The sequence below is a fragment of the Bos grunniens genome, chromosome 9, assembly GCF_055505025.1.
Source record: "Bos grunniens cultivar Pamir isolate PY7600 chromosome 9, Bosgru_T2T1.0, whole genome shotgun sequence".
NCBI lineage: Eukaryota > Metazoa > Chordata > Mammalia > Artiodactyla > Bovidae > Bos > Bos grunniens.
In genome coordinates this window covers 46,251,384-46,271,114 of record NC_141173.1, presented here as the reverse complement: position 1 = coordinate 46,271,114, position 19,731 = coordinate 46,251,384, and the positions used below count along the sequence as shown (strand labels likewise).

General features: G+C 39.6%; 1 long non-coding RNA gene across 1 annotated transcript in view; it reads right to left on the bottom strand.

Annotated features, from left to right (window-relative positions):
- Positions 1-14,768: 14,768 nt before the first annotated feature.
- LOC147365920 (uncharacterized) overlaps positions 14,769-19,731 on the bottom strand; it is a 43,603-nt gene continuing 38,640 nt past the window's right edge. Inside the window, exon 3 of the long non-coding RNA XR_015133024.1 lies at positions 14,769-15,191. This is a non-coding gene — a long non-coding RNA (uncharacterized LOC147365920). The remainder of the gene's footprint in view (positions 15,192-19,731) is intronic.

Sequence of the window (19,731 nt, the reverse complement as noted above, 5' to 3'; positions counted from 1 at the left end):
GAAGAACAAAGGAACCATATCCCTCCTCTCCATGTTAGCACAGAAGTAAACAAGAAAATGACCCTGCCCTGATGGAATGGAAAAATGCACAAATGAGAAAATGGCAAAAAAAATTATATTCAAATAATAACAAATACAAACATTGTACAGCAACTCACAAAAAAAGCAACCCACAATACAGATGCAACACAGATGATGGAGGCATAAGAGATGAAATCTTCACTTTGAGTAACTGCAAATACAATGAAAATTCTCTGCAATTAGTAAAAAGAGTTCTGTTAACAGGAGGGTTCTGATCCCAGCACAAATGGGGGACAAGACAGAAGAGCTCAGAGAGAAGAGGGCATGCAGAAACTGAACAACTAACAAACAGAAAAAAATGGGAACCAACCAGAATAGAAACAGTTCCCATGGTGGTGAGAGATATGAATTAAGTGTCAACCAAGAGTCATCAATTCCTAGCACGAGGAGCCAGAAATGAATCACCGAGTGCCCCAGTATATCGTGTCCTGGTATAGCATTTGATGTTTTTGTTTAATACACTTGCACTTAAACCCATACTAAGTAAGTGAATGCAACTCACATTACACAGTAAGTGTTCTATCAGTGTCAGTACCTTTATTGTCTTAAACCTGAGTTAAGGAAACTCTCCAGGCTTTCATAATCCTGCCTGATCACTGGACAAAGGGACCACACTGCCAGTGTGTCCACTCTGTGCCTAGAGGCACGAGGTGAGCAGGCAAGTAAATCGGATGACGTGCCACTCACCCTTCGATATAGAAAGTTACTCTACCAAGCCTTGTTTCTGGGTGCTACAAACCAAATGTTACTCATTTCACCATATTTTACTTTTAACATGAAGTAGCGATCGTCACCATACTCACAGGAGTTCACAGGAGCATGAGAGTTTTCATTTTTAAAGAACTTTTTGAGATTTATTCATATTGAGGATTGCTTATCCAATATTATACTTAGTAACATCAGATATATATTAAAGATGTTATTTTATATAAATATTTCATAATTAAAAAGAAAAAGGACTCTATTGAAAGTTCTGAAATGTCATTTATATACATATTTACATTTGTATGTATATTTCTATGGGCTTCGCAGGTGGTGCAATGGTAAAGAACATACTGCTGATGCAGGAAAAGCAGGAGATGGGGATTCAATAAGATCCCCTGGCTGAAGAAACGGCAACCCATTCCAGTAATCTTACCTGGAAAATTCCATGGACAGAAGAGTCTGGCAGGCTATAGTCCATGGGATCACAAAGAGTCAGAAACAACTGAGCAATTGAGCACACACACACATATGTATAAATATATGCACACACAAAACATATATATTAGCTTTCACATTTGCTCTTCCAAGTCATTTTTCTGAAAATATTTTATTTTGGCTCTGCAGTCCTTCAAAGAGGCAACTAAAGTGTACTGCATCTTATCTTAGGTTTAATTACTCAATATAAAAATCACAAAGCTCTCTGCAGTATCACACTGAATAACAACTTGCAGTAATTCCACAGTTCATAAAAGCTGTATACTTTATTAAGATTTCAACATAAAATAATATTATTAAAGATTATTTTTTAAATATATTAAATCATAAATGTACTATATTATAGACTATAGTCCATTTCACAGGTCCCTAGAAGTTCTGAGCATGCATTGAAATAAAATGAACACTCATATCACTTTCTTCTTGCTTTAATGACTTGAGTTTAATTGTAAGCGTCAAAAACAATCTAGGTTTCACTTGAACTAAATTCAAATGAGAGGCCAGCAATGAAACAAGCAAGCATTTTTTAGCTAGAGGTCTGGTTTCAATGAACAAGTATAAAAACACTCATTCTTTAATTTCTTGAAGCATTTTTTTTAAAACCTAATGATTTAGTAAGGGCATTTGGCCTACTTTCCTAAAAGAAGTGTAGGTGCTCAGAAAATCAAACCATAACAAAACTGGGGGATATTTTAGTGAGAAGTAAAATCATTAGATTCTTCCAGATTAAAACTCACACTTGCCCAAAATATTTGCATATCTTCATAGTCCCCAAGAGGGAAGACCCTACCAGAAGGCGGAAGCAGAAGAACAAAAGAGGTCAAAACAGTAGATTCGTGAATTTTCTGAGCACTTGTCACTAGACTACAAGGAAACAGAAATGAACCAAACAATATAGTATTGAAATACCTTCCTCCTAGCATTGACACCTAGTATGAAACTTGAGAAACCTGTATGCAGGTCAGGAAGCAACAGTTAGAACTGGACATGGAACAACAGACTGGTTCCAAATAGGAAAAGAAGTACATCAAGGCTGTATATTGTCACCCTGCTTATTTAACTTATATGCAGAGTACGTCATGAGAAACGCTGGGCTGGAAGAAGCACAAGCTGGAGTCAAGACTGCCAGGAGAAATATCAATAACCTCAGATATGCAGATGACATCACCCTTATGGCAGAAAATGAAGAGGAACTAAAAAGCCTCTTGATGAAAGTAAAAGAGGAGAGTGAAAAAGTTGGCTTAAAGCTCAACATCCAGAAAACTAAGATCATAGCATCTGGTCCCATCACTTCATGGGAAATAGATGGGGAAACAGTAGAAACAGTGTCAGACTTTATTTTTGGGGGCTCCAAAATCACTGCAGATGGTGACTGCAGCCATGAAATTAAAAGACGCTTACCCCTTGGAAGGAAAGTTATGACCAACCTAGATAGCATATTCAAAAGCAGAGACATTACTTTGCCAAAAAGATCCATCTAGTCAAGGCTATGGTTTTTCCAGTGGTCATGTATGGATGTGAGAGTTGGACTGTGAAGAAGGCTGAGTGCCGAAGAATTGATGCTTTTGAACTGTGGTGTTGGAGAAGACTCTTGAGAGTCCCTTGGACTGCAAGAAGATCCAACCAGTCCATTCTAAAGGAGATCAGTCCTGGGTGTTCATTGGAAGGACTGATGCTGAAGCTGAAACTCTAATACTTTGGCCACCTCATGGAAAGAGTTGACTCACTGGAAAAGACCCTGATGCTGGGAGGGATTGGGGGCAGGAGGAGAAGGGATGACAGAGGATGAGATGGCTGGATGGCATCAACAACTCAATGGACATGAGTTTGGGTAAACTCCAGGAGTTGGTGATGGACAAGGAGGCCTGGCGTGCTGCTATTCATGGGGTCGCAAAGAGTCAGACACAACTGAGTGACTAAACTGAACTGAACTGAATGAAAGGCAGACAGCAAACAAGATATTTTATTTACTGTTCTGATAGTGGCTAGGAAGAAGAATTTGAGAAGTAATTTTTCAAGCTGGACAGAAGGTTCAAATACAGTTAGAGAGATTGGGGCAAGTAAGGACAGGAACATCCATCCCCTTAACAACAATGATATGAAACTGAAAACAGGTTCTATTTGATGAGCTCATTCTGTGTTAGAAAGTATCTCACAAAGACCCCATTTAATTTTCTCAGCCCTGTAGGGGAAGGGGAAGGTAAGTTTCATTGTCTCAATTATTCAAAGGAAACTGAGGCTCAGAGTGTAAAAGGACTTCCTTAAACTCCAGTACTTTGGCCGCCTCATGCGAAGAGTTGACTCATTGGAAAAGACTCTGATGCTGGGAGGGATTGGGGGCAGGAGGAGGAGGGGACGACAGAAGATGAGATGGCTGGATGGCATCACTGACTCGATGGACGTAAGTCTGAGTGAACTCCAGGAGTTGGTGATGGACAGGGAGCCCTGACGTGCTGCAATTCATGGGGTCACAAAGAGTTGGACACAACTGAGTGACTGAACTGAGCTGAACTGAAGGTGCTACCACCTAGGTGATTAACCCTCTGTCGATGGTCTATACTGCATTGAACCCAGTAGGGATCATACACCCTCCCAACACAGTGAGAGGAATTTCCTGGGCCACTTTGACAACAGGGATGCACCAAGGCCATTTCCAGGAAACATCCCTAGAACCAGGACATCCTTCCTTTGATAACCTGGAAGGTGTAAAAGTAGGCATCTCTTGATTCTGGGATCCAGACAGGAAAATATCCCACCCCATGGTCCTAGAAACCCAAGCAAAACAGAAGCATCTCTTACAAATATACTTTGTCAAAAAGAGATCAAGTCAAATTATTTCAAAATACAATATAATTTCATTTTGAGATAAAAAGCTTAGAGAGCAGAGCAGTGAGCACCTTCTATCTCTTTTATTAAATATTTTCTTTATGGAAAATTAATCTGGCCAAGACAGCTTCCTGTATCTGCCATCATACATTGAAACAAGAACTTTTCTTTCTCCTACCATCTCCTCCAAAACTGGACCACTGGATGAGCCCAGTAGGTAACTGAATAACCTTTGGGGTTTTCTTTTCTTCTTATAAAGCCATTGTGCTGCACACATCTCAGCAACGTGGCTGTCTTCTGTCTATCAAAAGCAGCTCTATAAAATCAAAATACAATGTAAAAGATGACCTCAAGCAAGGTTCTGTGGTTTGGCTCTAAAAGAGGTGGCTGTGCTGAGCACGTAGTTTCACCCCCAGCCCATGGTTCCGGCTCCCTGAGAGCTTTTGCAGGACTGCAGTGAAGTAAGGAGTTACAGTAAATGAAAAGAGATAGGAAAGGGGGAGCGGGAGAGAGCGAGATTGCAATTTCCTTGTGTGCACTGAGCCTGAGCATTTTCCATTTCAACTAAATATGAAGAATCATGGCCTTGTTTTAAGGATTTAAGAAAAAGAAGACAGTTTAAAACCAAATGCCTGCTCTCTGCTATGGCAGTTCCATTGGCAGGCTGTAATTTGTCAGTGAGAGGTAATGGAAATGCAGTTATGTTTGTGAAATCCATGGGCTGTTTATCAGCTAGGTAAAGCCCAGAGATACAGGGAGCAGCAAATCTTTATGTCTGAGAAAAGTCTTTCAACTCAGTAAAAGAAAAATTCCCACCATTTTAATATAAAATATAGTTGCATTTCATTTTTCTGTAGATTATTCTGAAGCCAAGGGAAGAGGTTAGTGGAAGAAAAGAAAGGATCTGTAGGACGATAGGCATGTCTCACAGCACGTACAGAAGGAACATGAATGAACATTTCTCAAAAAGAGACACTTCTATTCATGCCCTGACGTATCTTTAGCCCATAATTTGGAGCCAAATACCACAAATGACAGTTCTGAGCAAATCACTCCTTTGATACTAGGATTGCATCAACCAAAAACCTTCTTTGGGAAGAAAAAGGCATTGTAATCAATGCAGGCAATAATTTGTTATACTTGGGGTTTTTTCTTGTCATTGTTGGCTTTTCTGGAAGAATCAAGCTCACAGTAAAACCTCACTCCTATCTGAAAGTATTAAATGAGCATTCACTAGTTTTGTAGTGAGAAATAATGTACATAGATATTAATGTGATAGGCTCCTTAAGAGCCATGTAAAGCAAATTCTGAAAATTGCTTCTTTATTCACAGATATTGGTATTTACTTCTGATTTCCAGTTTCTAGGCTGTATGTTTTACTCTGAGATACAATCTTACATCATCTTTTCAATGTCAGTATGTCAGTCTTCGATTAAATCAACAACGATGAAACCAGAGCTTATTTAGTAATAAACAGAAGGAACATGCACAGACTACAAAAACACCATGTAAATACATCTCAGAATACAGCAGCACTAAATTTCCATTTCAGCACATCTTGCAACCACACTGCATAATACTAAAGAAACTGGAGTGAAATGGCATTTCAGACCAGGGTTTCCCTGTGAGGTTTCCATCTTGATCAGTGTCTGCACTGTTTAAATGAAAAGAGGAAAACACATAAGTCATGAGCATTTCTCCAACTTAAACATCCCTTACTGGTATTTCATTCTCTGTAATCTCAAGTGAGCTTCAAAAGCAAATCCAGCCATCAGCATCCGGCCACACGAGTAGCAGACCACTGCAGCTTTCTATCTTCTGATTTGGAGGGGAAGGAATACGTGCTCCCTGGACTTTCACAATTTTACCAAGCTCTTAAAAGTACCGGGGTATTTCTCCTTCACAGGATCCTTGTCAGGATTCAAGGCAGGAATCCCCCTAAAGAGCATCACAGAGCACTGCACACATAGCAAGCGCTCGTTAAATCATGTGTCATTCTTGGTATCATCATAATTAGTGACTTTTCTAGTTATTTTCTCTAAGCCGTAATTTCTCATTCAATATGTTGTAGCACACCCAGAGAAAGACTGCAGCAAAGAAAATTGCAATGACTTTTAGGGGACTTGAATTCAGATTTTGGCTTCATCATTTAATAGGAACATGACTTTGGTTAAGTTACCATAACTCACTGAGATTCAGTTTACTTTCCCATGCAATGGAGTAGATAATACTTATTTCATAGGCTTGGTGTCAGGATTAGATAATAAATCTCCCCACCCAAGATACAGTATAGCAGACAGATATAAAGAATGGAAACTGAGTACAAATGCTAAGGCTGCCAACCACTGTGTAACCTTGGAATTCTTTATCTCTCTATGACTTAGTTTCCTTAACTGTAAAATGGGCATAATAAAAGCGAATGTGCCTAATACAGGTGTGGTGATGACTTGATGATTTATAAATAACTTCCAGAAATGTGTCTGGAAGGCAGCAAGTATGAGTTATGATAGCTGCTTTTTTTTTTTTTAGTAATGAGATACTTATGGAGCAACTACTGTGTGTATGTCACTATGTTAGTCACTGAGGACACAAAACACAGACATGATCCCTGCACCCATGAAATTTAAGAGTCTAAAGAGGAGATAAACACTAATCCAATAATCACACAGATCCATGTTTACTTACGAACTGAGATATGTGCTTAGAAGCATGGGAAGTTTTATGAAAGCATAATTAAACAGGGGAATCCTCACTGGAGAAGAGGCATTTGAGCTGAAAGCTGAAGGACGAGGCATTAATCAGGCAAAGAGGACTGGGGAGATGGATGAGGGAAAAGGAGTTGTATATACAGAGGTCTTGTGGTGAGAAAGCATCCTACGCTATAGAAAATGACTAGAGAATGCAGGAAGACAGAGCAGAGTAGGAGCTGAGGCCTGGTGCCACACCATGAAGGGCTTGGGGACCAGGCTGAGGATTTAGGATTTTATCCTAAGAGATAAGGAAACTTCAGGAATTTAAGCATTGGAAGGCAAGAGGTGGTGACATGATCAGATTTGCATCTTAGGTTTGCAAGATTTGCATCTTGATGACTGATATGATTTGGATATAGGCATAAGTATATTTGGGAGGGGGTAGTTTCCCAGATTCCCAGGTAAAGAATCCACCTGCCAATGCAAGAGACAAAAGAGACTTGGGTTTGATCCCTGGGTCGGGAAGAGATCCCCTGGAGGAGAGCATGGCAACCCACTCCAGTATTCTTGCCTAGAGAATCCCATGGACACAGCAGCCTGGTGGGCTATAGGGTCCATAGGGTCACAAACAGTTGGACATGACTGAAGCAACTTAGCACACATGCACATATTTGGGAGACCAGTTAGGAAGCTGTGGCAAATGACTCTAGAGCTGGTGATGGAGATGGAATAAATGGGAACATTTACTGAATTTAGTCTGGGATCTGCGAGTATGCATGGTGGCAGTCAGCACCCTTTCTTTTGCCTGTCATTGCTTGGCATGGTTTTCCTGTACCTAAAACAAGGACACAGATACAGACAGACATGTATGATCACCTGTAGGGTGGGATGTGACCTAAGGATGATCTGGGTCAGAAAAAAAGAGTAGATGACCAGAGTAAGCTGCAGCAAGTGCTTCTGAGGGTGAGCTTTCATGTGAACTCCCCAGACCAACCCCAGCCCAGGTAGAGCAGAGAGCTACCCTGTCACTCAGGAATCCTGCAGACACAGGGGACTCTAGAATGCTGAAGCTGTTCAGCTCCTGACTGCTGCCTCTTTGCAAAGTCACTTCAGTCATGTCCAACTCTTTGTGACCCTATGGGCTGTGACCCACATGTCCATGGGAGTCTCCAGGCAAGAATACTGGAGTAGGTTGCCATTTCCTCCTCCAGGGGATCTTCCCAGGGATCAAACTCACTCATGTCTCCTATGTATCTTGTATTGGCAGGTGGGTTCTTTACCACTAGCACCACCTGGGAAGCCCTTTGCTACCTGGCAACTTTATTTTCTTGGGCTCCAAAATCAGTGCAGATGGCAATTGCAGCCATGAAATTAAAAGAAGCTTGCTCCTTGGAAGAAAAGATATGACAAATCTAGACAGCATATTAAAAAGCAGAGACAACACTCTGCCAACAAAGGTCTGTCTAGTCAAAGCTATGGTTTTTCCAGTAGTCATGTATGGATGTGAGAGCTGGACCATGAAGAAGGCTGAGCACCAAAGAATTGATACTTTCGAACTGTGGTGTTGGAGAAGACTCTTGAGAGTCCCTTGGACTGCAAGGAGATCAAACTAGTCAATCCTAAAAGAAATCAACCCTGAATATTTATTGGAGAACAGATGCTGAAGCTGAAGCTCCAATACTTTGGCCATCTGACACAAAGAGCCTGATTCATTGGAAAAGACCATGATGCTGGGGAAGATTGAAGGCAGGAGGAGAAGGGGATTACAGAGGATGGGATGGTTGGATGCATCACCAACTCGATGGACATGAGTTTGAGCAAGCTCTGGGAGATGGTGAAGAGATAGGGAAGCTTGGCATGCTGTATTCCCTGGGTTCACAAAAAGTCAGACAAGACTAAGTGACTGAACAAGAGCAACAAAAAGAAATCAGCCCTGATCTACCTAAGATCCACTCTGAAGTCTAAGTCACAGATGAACTGAAAAGTCATCTATCAATGTTTGATGTTAATTATACCTAATTTTTGCCAGAAAAAAGCTTCACATCATAACGCCTGAACAGGATCTGGTAGATCTTCTCGGTTACAGAGAATAGATCAAGTGTCTCCTTTAGTTTCTGTAGATGCTGACTTGTAGCCATAGAATACCATTTCTAAGCCTGACTCTGTGGTGAGTTTGTTTTCTTTTACTCTGGGATTAACTGGTGGCAATTATCTGTTACTTAACCCTGACTTTCAAAACACAGATCCTCCCTCAACAAAGATCAAACGTTTATTGAGCACGTACAATATACCATGCCTATGTCAGCTGCAGGGGACCAGTGAATAAGCAGCCCAGCCCCAGTATCAAGGATCAGCAGATTAATGGAAATGACAGATATAAACCCGTTAATTACAACCGGATATAAAAGTGTTAAGTCGTTCAGTCACGTCTGACACTTTGTGACCCCATGGACTGTAGACTGCCAGGCTCCTTTTTCCATGGGATTTCCCAAACAAGAATACTGGAATAGATAGCCATTCCCTTCTCCAGGGGATATTCCTGATCCAGGGATTGAACCCAGACCTCCTGTATTGCAGGCAGATTCTTTACCATCTGAGCCACCATGGAAGCCTACAACAGGATACGTAAGTGCTAAAATAAGGGCATGAATAAACTGTGGAAATCTAGAGCTAAGTATAATTAATTGCAGTCTGGGGTGGTACATAAAATCTCCACAGAATTTGTTACAAAACACAATAAAAATTAGCCTTTCAATTAACAGCTTCCTTCTGGCATTTTGTTCTTATCCTTTAACCTCATTGCAATTGCCTCATAGTTCTTGCACTATATTATTAATAGAAATGCTTCCCCTCATTATCCAGTGACTTTGTTACATAGACAATTGTGTTCTGGAAGATGCTTGAGAACTTCTTTAACTGATAAAAGAATTAACCTTTTAGACTAAGGCAGCCATTTACTTCTGGGCAAAACACTCAGGAATTTTGATTGCTTAGGAAATTCAGAACATTGATTTTGTATGAGTATATATATAGCCTAGCAAATAACTACTCATAAGAGTGAGATTTTATTATAGTTAAAGAATTAAAGAACAACAACCCTCATAATCATGCTTATGAAATATTTGAATCTCAATTTTTCTAGTTCCCAAAGAATAGAAATGTCACACAAAATCTTTGGGGTCCAGGGCCACATCTACAGGAACGGAAGCAGAAGCCATGTGAATATGATGACTTGAGGACTATGGAAAAACTATCAACCCAAAAAATATCTTCCTCAGGGATTACGGTACTTGGTTATTTTGTCGTTGTTCAGCTGCTAAGTCACATCTAACTCTTTATGACCCCATGTACTGCAGCACACTAGGCTTCCCTGTCCTTCACTATCTCTCTGAGTTTGCTCAAACTCATGTCCACTGAGTCAGTGATACCACCCAACTATCTCATCCTCTATCACCCCCTTCTCTTCCTTCCCTCAATCTTTCCCAGCATCAGGGTCTTTTCTGATGAGTCAGCTCTTTGCATCAAGTGGGTTATTGGTGGGAATGCAAAAGTGATGTCCCCTGACATTCTATAGCTAAGAAATGAATTAAATTTAAGAACACATGAATTGGGGGATTTATGGTACAAATGGATGGGAGATTCATACTTTGGGTTCTTGGGAAAGATTGTCCTTCCTTTAATCTATCCCTCCCCATAGCATATAGAATAGAATCCAAGCATTCTAAGTGCCAACCTACATTCAATGAGTTGTATCCCACCTTCCCCATAACAAAGCCTTCACTCCAACCAGATGAGCACAGTCACTGTTCTCAGTTCGTTCTTTCCTCTTTCCCTCCCAGTGGAGATTGGCGCAGGCAGAAATTCTGTTGGAGGTAGCTGCAGAATTGGCTCCATTATGTGAGGGATGTTTCCAGTACCATACAGTGAGTTCCAAAGTCCCAAATCATATTATCAATAATCAAATTAGCAACTGAAGAAAGAGTTATCTCAGAAATAAACATCTAGGAATAGACACCCGATGCGAGGTAATGAGTTAAAACAACAGGTAGCCTTCCTGAGGGATCCAGATGCTGTGCCTTCAAAGGCATTTCAGAATGGATCAGGCTTTCTTTTTAATTAATTTTTATTGGAGTGTAGTTGCTTTACTGTGTTGTGTTAGTTTCTGCTGTACAGCAAATATATCAGCTTCCCAGGTGGTGCTGGTGATTAAGACCCACCTGCCAATGCAGGAGACATAAGGGACGTGGGTTCAATCCCTGAGTCAGGAAGATCCCCCAGTGGAGGGCATGGCAACCCACCCCTGTATTCTTGTCTGCAGAATCCTATGGATAGAGGAGCCTGGTGGGCTACAGTCCATCAGGTCACAAGGAATCGGACATGACTGAAGTGACTTAGCACGCATATATATGTATCCCCTCTTTTTTGGATTTCCTTCTCATTTAGGTCACCACTAGCACTGGGTAGAGTTCCCTGAGCTATATAGTAGGTTCTCATTAGTAGTGTATATATGTCAATTCCACTCTCCCAATTCATCTCACCTCCAAGCTTTACTGTGAAAATGGCATGCTAACCAAAGATCTAGTTAACCTAATCTTTGTTACCAAATGAGAGATGATAGCATAATAATAACAACAATAATTGTTGTTGTTCAGTCGCCCAGGTGTGTCTGACTCTTTGCAACCCCATGGACTGCAACATGCCAGGCCTTCCTGTCCAATAGCTAACATTTATTTACCACTTGCAGTGCACCAGGCACAATTTTAAATGCTTTACATGTATTGATCCACTTAATCCTCAAGGAACCTTCTGAAGTAGGTAATGTTTATTATGTTCACATTATAGATGAGAAAAATGAGGTCAGAGGTTGAGCAACTTGCTCCAAACCACACAATTCCTAAGTAGTAGACTTGGAATTCGACTTCAGGCTATATAATTTAAGAATCTATGCTCTTAACTCAGTAGCCAGGAAACATCAGACTATAGGTAGGATTATGTACATGAAGTAAATCTTGATGCTTCAGGTTTTCTGGGATATAAATATTTACGGAATAAAAATCAAGAAGAGGTATAGGCTTATTTTTTTATACTTGCTGAAATATTCACTTTATCCAACCAAAATACAAAGGACAAAAAGCCTTCCTACCAAATACATCTTCAGACACAGGAAAGATGAGCAAACGCCTTGGCCCAAATTACCATAAAGTTTAAAGAATTGATCACATTTTTCTCCAAAAGTCTAGACAAAAGATGTACACTCTGACCTATAAAATTTACTGTGAATTTATCCCATTTGGCAAATATCTTAATCTGAAGGAAACTAATTGGTTTTTAGAAGACTTTTCACAGAAAGAAAATATGAAATTTTATTGCACCTTACATTTCCCTCAGTAGTCCTAAACATGAATCATAATAATCCATTTGTAACAAGAATCCTGCACTTGCTTGTTTCTAAGTTATGCAATGGAATAATATGCATCTATTAAAAGCAGCTTTACAAACAGTTTTTATTAAGAGATTAAAGAGTCTTATACTATAGTTTTAAGTGAAAAATGACACAAAAGTTTATATTTAGTGTGAATACATGGCTGGGAATACACTTTCACAGGAAATAAGCTAGCAGAAAACAGTAATGTTAATAAAATAGTTGTCTTTGGTGGCATGTTGGGATTTTTTTTCTTTATGCTCTTATGTATTTCTATCTCTTAAGATTGCACATCTCTATGTTTGTAAGAAAAGAAAGTAAAACTTTAAAGTAAATATGAACAAGAAAGTCATTAGCAATCCAAGTTCTGTTTCTACACTCAGCCCTTTTAAGGAACATTTTACCATCTAGTTAAGAAAATTCTCTTTGAACCAGTCACCAGATGTAAGTTTACCTTTATGAGACCTCTCAGCATTTTATAGACAACCACTAATCCAGAATAATAAACATTCTTTCTCTTGGGGGGAAAACATTTTTTCTTTAATTGAGAAGAAATAAAATGGGCTTGTGGACTACGTTTGAATCCTGGTTCAAATACTTCAGCAAATTAGTTAAGCTCTCTGAGCCTCAGCTTTCCCACATGTAAAAAAGTTGCTGTTAGGATTAATTCAATAGCAACAGTCAAGGGGCTAGCTCAGGTGACTGCAGCCCCAGATCATGTCTGCCTAAAACTGCACTGCTAGTTTCTTTCCTCTCTCAGCCCTTAAACCTAGTACAGCATCCAATATTGGAAGGAAATACAAGTGAATTTCACATGAGAACTTCATTTTAGATTCACCTAAAATACCAGGGACTCCAAAAGTAAGGTATAGAGAAAAGTCAAGACTATTTTCCCATCAACATGCTTATCATTCTTGTCAATATAGAATGATTGCAGTTCTTAAATGAGTGTTTAACTCTCTGAAGAAGAATGAAAAATTAATTTACTTAATTTTAAACATATTTTTCATAAGATAATGTGTTAAATTTACCCATCTTGCTTATCTTGGGGCTTCCCTGGTGGCTCAGGTGGTAAAGAATCCGCCTGCAATGCAGGAGACCCGGGTTCGATCCCTGGATTAGGAATAGCCCCTAGAAAAGGAAATGGCAATCCACCCCAGCATTCTCGCCTGGAGAATCCATGGACAGAGGAGCCTGGCAGGCTATAGCCCATGGGGTCACAAAAAGTTGGACACAACTGAGCGACTAATATTTTCACTCTCTTGCTTATCCTATCTTCTGTCTGTCTGTTTTTTCTTATTTTTTTCCTTATATTATTTTTGACAAATGGGGAATTCATTAGCTACTTTATTAAACACCCAAAATACTAAGTATTTTCTTATAACTGGATAGTCAATCAGGCACAATTTTATCTAGAAGGTTAAAATATATTATAATTCATATATGTAAAGAAATATATCAAAGAAAAGTCTTCTGCTTAGTATGAATGTTTAGTAGAATGGGTTAGAACTCTCATGTGATACTTCAAACAGGCATTTTCTCTTCAAAAACATTTACAATCTTTTTCATCTCCTGACCTTCAAAGTTTCCTTAATAGCATTCTATTCCTCATAATATAGTTATTTTAACTGGTTTTACAGATCATAAGTCCTTCTTACCTAGTATCAGTGACAGGACAAATATGAAAAAGGATTAGATGTGTATAACAGATTTTATCATAAGAATGTCATTTGTATAAGCATTCATTATTTTTATGTTTGTGGAGTTGGTAACTCTTCTCTCTGCCTTGATAATTCCCACTTTTTTAAGATTTTATATACAAGTAGCACCCATTTTCTGAACTCCCACTCCTGCTCTCAACTCACCACCTCAGATGAGGTTGGGAGCTCTAATTATGTCTTTTCATTAAACACTAAGGTTTTTCCTTTTTACTTCATACCACTATCCCTACAGTAACTAAACCATTACTAGTTAGTTCAGTTCAGTTCAGTTGCTCAGTCGTGTCCGACTCTTTGCGACCCCATGAATCGCAGTACACCCCCTGTCCATCACCAACTCCCGGAGTTCACTCAGACTCATGTCCATCGAGTCGGTGATGCTATCCAGCCTCCACTTAATGTCTGTCCATCTGAATAAACTATGATTTCAATGGAATAAGGTACACTTGTCTTACTCACCTTTGTAGCCCAGGTCTCCTGTGGTATCTGACCTGTACAAGATGCTCACTGAACAATTACTGAAGAAATGGATGAAGGAAGCCTTCACTTGGTGCCATAGAAACACCCAGTTTTATCCTTTCAGTTTAGGGTAAAACAGCCTGAATCTCAAGGGCCCGTTTAGAATCAACTGTACTCAACTCACTGTTTAATTTAGTAAAAATATGACAAGGAACCATTCAGCTTCTAGTAAATATCTATGCCAAAATAAGCAATGTTTGGCTGCAATTCACACAAATTTTTGTATTACCAAAGATTGTTTACAACTGCAGAATTGGTAGCAAAAGATGCTTTCTAAATCCAGATGTGGACAGGCAACTGCTTTATCAGGTGTTTTTTTTTTCTCTTGAAAATTTACTATGAGAATTAATGGAATCTCTACTTCCAGACATGACAAGGGCTATTTCTTATAGCTATCAGAAAGATCATATGCAATGAAGATGAAGTATATTATGAAACATGAACACAATTAAAATCAGAAATATGGAAGTTCTCTAGTGAAGTAGGGTTGGAGGCTCAAAGTTGCTCTAAACCCCACAACAATAAACAAGCTCAGACAGCCAACATGATCACTTTTATATGGAGCAGAGTGAGCATTTTGAGCTGATAGAATGTTCACCGTGGAGGAACATCTAGGTTTATACATTACAAACAGTGTAATTCAGGTTACTCTACTTGCCTTCTGAAGTCATGAAAAACAGCTTCATTCTGGGACAGGCCTGGTGTCAAGTGGACAGCTTAAACTCCCACTGTGTGCTAAAAAGGAAATAATGAGAACACAGGAGTGAAAAGCAAAGCTGCAAACCCTCATTACAGCAGGCACCAGACAGTTATCAAAAAGTTATACCAAACGATTTGAGACAATAACATAGGATTTTTCCTAACTTTGCTCAACAAATAATTATAGACTTTTATGTGCCAGGCATTGAACATGGCTTTAGTGACAAAGACAGGCTTACATCTTCACTGAATTTACAAAATGTCTTCTGAAATACAAGCAAGCAGCACTAATTTCTAAAGAGTGTTGGTGAATGCTGTTTACTTGCTTGTCATTAATGAATTGCAAAAATGGCATGCCATGTGTCCCAGTCACTTAGAAAACTTTTCAAGAGTTGACATATGAGTGATCCAAATGATAAAGACTAAAAGAGTCCAAAACAGAGGCCACTCAAGACAGTAAGGTGGGGACGTTGTCATATTAGAGGTGGGGCTTGAGCCGGGATTTGAAAGAATAGAAAAGAAGGGAAAAGGGAGGAGGGAATATGACCTTGAGTAGAAGAGTGAATTGGACCGTGAGGCTGTGAGGAAAAAGAAGTGTAAGCAGGAGTCCTGATGGCATCAAGGAGAAAGGTGGGTTTGACTGACTCTTCAAATACCTTATACTTTACACTGTAAAGTTCTGAGCTTTCAGAGGAAAAGGTTGAAGAAGTCTCTGCATTAGAAAAACTAATCTGGTAGTAGTTTCTAAAATCTAGCTTGAAAAGTGGTGCCAGCTGGTTTAATTAGAATCTTCTGGGGCACTTTATGAATACCACAGATCCCAGGTCCTGCATGCCCTCATTCCTAGAAATATAGACTATAACTGAGAATGGATTTTTTTTTTTAACTAGTATCTTAAGTGATTTCCTATGTGATTCTGAAGCACAGCCAGGTTTGGGAAGATCTGCTACCACAAGATGAAATGAAAGTTCTGACTGCACTGGCTTAGGAAAAGTGACCAGGGCCAGGCCTAGAGAGAGTTTAGCTTCCCTGAAAGACAGGCAGACTGCCCAATTTCAGTCAAACCTATGAGGTCTAATTGACATCTGGAAATATTTGTAGGAACTTTTGACCCCAAAAAGTACATTACTCTCACATTGCTGGGCTCATTGTTTAGAATAAAAGGTTTACTATGCAAGGACTCTAAATGAATCAAAAAAACTACATCTGCACATCTTGACTCCATCTGTTTTCTCCAATCCCCTTCCCATAAAGAGAAGACAAGTTCCTGGAAGGCAGAGAACCCACTCTCTGCTCAGTCTCAGCCCCTACAATGGTGTTAGCACAGACTAGGCAAGCAATCCTTCTTTTTTTTAAACAAATGAATTAAAAACCAGTCTTTTTGATCACTGAAAAAAGTAGCTGACATTCACAGAACTTTGGGAACCATGTCTAAAATACTCATTTCCCGGGTAAAGACCGAAAAAATTCAAATATGTCCATCATGAATACTGAATGCTTTTGTATACGCTTGAGGGTTTCAAGATAGGAAAGAAGCCTGGAAGAAACCTCAAAGAAAACAATGAGACAAGGCAACAAGGCAGCAAGAGTAGCAAAATCCTCATTGTGGGCTAATTTCAACCTGATTATGAAATGTCTACCATCTGTAGACATTATGCATTTCTGGGTTTTTTCACCTCCTAACATCTGCAACAGAATTTCTGGATCATAAAGGAATTTCTTTTCTTCCCCTTTAAGAGTTCTAGAAGTTTGAGAGACTATCTTTAAATATCCAGCATTATTATTTGAGAGTTAGTAGACCTCACATGGAGAAGGCAATGGCAACCCACTCCAGTACTCTTGCCTGGAAAATCCCATGGACAGAGGAGCCTGGTAGGCTGCAGTCCATGGGGTTTGCTAAGAGTCGAGCACGGCTGAGCGACTTCACTTTCACTTTTCACTTTCATGCATTGGAGAAGGAAATGGCAATCCATTCCAGTATTCTTGCCTGGAGAATCCCAGGGACAGAGGAGCCTAGTGGGCTGCTGTCTATGGGGTCGCACAGAGTCGGACACGACTGAAGCGACTTAGCATCAGCAGCAGCAGCAGCAGACCTCACATATCTATTTTTCTAAAAATGAGCAAGGCTAACATAGCTATATAATCAATTATTATTCCTTTAGTATAGATTTTTGAAAATTATCCTAATTTGGCATAGTTAGTTGAAATGACCATGTTGTTGAATTACCTGACTAGTTCCTTCATTCATGACTTTTAGGAGCATCAGCCTGACTTTAAAAAAAGAGGCCTGGAGGCCTGGAGAATTGACTCTGTGCCCAAAGTTTCAATGGTTACACAGTTTCAAAGTCACCATGACAACCAAGGGCTTTGCATCAAGAGTAAAGCAGTTATACAGAGTGAAGTCAGAAAGAGAAAGACAAATACCATATATTAATGCATATATATGGAATCTAGAAAGATGGTACCAACAATCCTACATGCAGAGAAGCAAAGCAGACATAGATGATAAGAACAGACTTTTGGACATGGTGGGAGAAGGAGAGGGTGGGATGATTTGAGAGAATAGCATTGGAACATACACATTACCATATGTAAAATAACCAGTGCAAGTTTGATGTATGATGCAGGGCACCCAAAGCTGGTGCTCTGTGACAGCCTGGAGGGATGGAGTGGGAAGGGAGATGGCAGGGGGTTCAGAATGGAGGGGACACACGTTTACCTATGGCCAATTCATATTGATGTATGGCAAAAACCATCACAATATTGTAATTATCCTCCAATTAAAATAAATAATATTTTTAAAAAACAGTAAAGCCAACAATACAATGCTTCCTCTCTTAAAACAAACAAACAAAAAGCCTAGGATTTAATGTGATTTAAACCTAGCACTTTTTCTTATATAGGCATTTTTCTTTCAGTAATCAAGAAGAAGCAACTTAATGAGAAACTCATTTTAAATTTTTGTGGATAAGATTGCTAATTTTAAATAATTCCATTTTACCAATTAAGAGAGATTAAATTGTCCTTATGACAGATTAGGACGGGAAAGCATAACATATAAAAATAAAGTACGTTTAGCTTCTCCAACACAAGTTTTTACTAGCATTGGTTAGGGGTGGCACCTGTCCCTGCAGGTAGGAGTATTTTTATTACATTGCACTGTTTAAAATCACCGGAGCATGATAACAATACAAAGCAGACCGACTTAGTTTTATTATTGTTTTTAAATTCTCAACTGATAATGTTCTTTCCCCCCACTGACTGCACCTGAGGCAGCTGGCTCCCACCACCTCCACCCTTTGCCGTCCAAGATGGCTTCCCAGGTGGCACTACTGGTAAAGAATCCCCCTGCCAATGCAGGTAGATGTAAGAGACACAGGTTTGATTCTTGGGTTGGGAAGATCCCATGGAGGAGGGCGTAGCAACCCACTCCAGTATTCTTGCCTGGAGAATCCCATGGACAGTGGAGCCTGGCAGGCTGCAGTCCATCGGACACAACTGAAGTGACTTAGCATGCACACACACAGAGTAAGGAGGTACACTTTGAGAAAACCCAATGACACAAATCCCTGCCACAAATATCATCACCAAGGGTAGCAATAATATTCAAGGATCACTGTAAAAACATCTGAGATATTAGTAAAGGGTATACAAATGGGTAACACTGAACGAAAAGCAGTTCAAAGCGTATCTTGAGTGATGTGTTTAATGAGAGAGCTCTGAGTATATTGCACATGAAAGTTACACAAACTAAATGAAAGACTATTCTAAGGGCAGCTCTTCAGCCTCCTCAGACCACAGGAACTGGCCTTCAATTTCCCTGATAGGATCAGGCCCAGGTTTGCCTCACCACCCATTTACTAATGTATACATCATTCATTGATAGATTAATATTTTAAAAGCATAGTGAAAGTAGATATACAGAATAAGTTCTATGATGCTGAAAGAACAGCTCAAAATGTGGCATGGAGAAAGGGTTCCCCTGCAGCTCACCCAGCCTCTTTGATTCCTGACTTTGCGCTGTTCAGGATGCCTGTCTTGGTCATCCATTCCTTCCAAAGCCCATCCTGTGTAGTAGGGAAAACACTTTGGTTTCCTGGGTAGGGATCCCAGGACCTATTTACTAGTCAGGTGTCACTGTCTTCACTCCCAATTCAGGTGTAACCCTCCTCTGAGGTATAAAATGACCATCACAAACACAGAAATTGACTTTGGCAACACATTCTTCCATCCTATGGTCAAGGATTCTTCTGTCCAGGTTTTCATGGTCAAAAAGTGAAGGTCAATGCTAAGTACTATATCCTCTTCTCAGAAAGTGACAATACAGTTTAGTCCTATCACGGGCTCTAAGAATGTGAAGAGACATGTTTAACTTTGTTTTGTCAGGTATTTCTGCAAAATCAGTAGAGCACAGAAGCCTTTTTTCTGTGGATCAGTATTCTGCATTCAGAACCAAGTGGAATTCAGATATTCAACCTTCCTTCTAAACATATTTTCTGAAATAGAACACACTTACAGAAAAGCTAGTACTCATATTTGGTTGTATAAATAAAGGAATGACTTGAATTATAGAATC